At 43.5% G+C, this 1,505-nt stretch overlaps 1 pseudogene; it reads right to left on the bottom strand.

Annotated features, from left to right (window-relative positions):
- Nucleotides 1–205: 205 nt before the first annotated feature.
- On the bottom strand, nucleotides 206–716 carry LOC103601635 (annotated as a pseudogene).
- Between the last annotated feature and the right edge of the window lie 789 nt (nucleotides 717–1,505).

Raw genomic sequence — 1,505 nt, 5'->3', positions numbered from 1 at the left:
ACGTGAAGACACGGAGACGGTGGCATTTGCAAGCCACGGAGAGAGGCCTCACGAGAAGCCAACCCTGCTGGCACCTCGACCTTGGACTTATAACCTCTGTAACTGGGAGAAAATAGATTTCTGTTGTTTATTTTTTTATTTTTATCACTTTTATTTGGGTTTATTTGATGCTGAATTTATTCTCACACTGTAAGTTTTTGTTTCTTCAGTTTCTCTGGGGTATCTTTTCCTTCTGTGCAACCTCCTCTTGGGCTTAGGAACAATTTGTTCTTTTTTCAGTAAGGACCATTTCGTTGTGGCAGGGGGAGCTCATGTGTGGGTTAATCTGACGGTGAGCTGCGGCGCATCTTGGGGGCTTTGTTCACTTGGATATGTTCAATGACCAGAGCATCTACATCTAGATGCTTGAGTTTAGCATTACTCTGCATTTTTAAGCATGTGCACAAAAATTCAGCACTCTTTTTGGACCAGTGACCCTGTGTCCAGCCCCACTGTTTGGCCTGGGCAGACCTACCAACTCCACCATTGTAATGCCAGAAGGGTACACATTGCTTTTGTAAAGTGACATCTTTCAGATACTTGGTGGCTTTTTGGATATGCATACCCTTGATGGCTTGGGAAGTTTCATGGGTGTTCTTAAAGTGAACATGAAGATTTGAACCTTTTGATTTGCATAATTTTGTGGGGTTTTCTGGGTCAAGTGAACAGTGAACCATTTTCACAGATCACTGTAGGCTGCTTACTGGAAAACCAATTTCTGTTGTTTAAACCATCTAGTCTGTGGTACTTTGTTATGGCAGCCCTAGCTGACTGGCATACTAGGGTAGATGCTGATTGTTCACATCTATTTTTGGATTTCTGTCTACATTTAGGACTGTTAGACTCAGATGCCCCCATCCTGGATCAATCTGACCTACTGACACATTTTTTATTTGGATTTTGCTTTTCTATATTTCTTTCAGACTTTCATGATTACACCCAACATATGAAACTGATTCTATCACACTTTCCATTATTTTTGTGGGGTCAATTACAAATACATAAATAATTAAAAGCTATAAATCAAGCTAAAAACTGTTATAGAATATGTGTCTTATCTTCATACCTTTTCAAATAGTGCTGGGGGGGCCAGGTGTGGAGTTGCAGTTCTGGGCTCCTCCAAGTGCCCCTGGGATGTGGTGATGGCCTCTCGCCTTCTGTTGTCACCCTTTCCTCTGCCAAAGCCACAGGTTGGCCACCCCTCAGGCCTGAGGGCACAAGGCCCTGGAAATGGATGCAGGCACCTTGTAGCTAGAGGGTGGGGAGGGGACACCCAGAGGATGGCCTAAAGGGCAGGGTTATGGCATGGGTCCCTCTTGCCTAGGTCTCAGGAAAGGGCTGAGTTTTGTTTTAGTCTCCTTCATAAATAAAGTGGTACGCACTTAGCTCTCATTTAGCAACTTACTTATCATTCCAACAACCAATTCCCTGGAATGACTTGAGATGTATTCCCTACAATTGGTTGT

The sequence above is a fragment of the Galeopterus variegatus genome, unplaced genomic scaffold (genome assembly GCF_000696425.1).
Source record: "Galeopterus variegatus unplaced genomic scaffold, G_variegatus-3.0.2 Scaffold3816, whole genome shotgun sequence".
Taxonomy (NCBI): domain Eukaryota; kingdom Metazoa; phylum Chordata; class Mammalia; order Dermoptera; family Cynocephalidae; genus Galeopterus; species Galeopterus variegatus.
The sequence above is the reverse complement of the archived record's forward strand: the minus strand, read 5'-3'. Positions and strand labels throughout refer to the sequence as shown.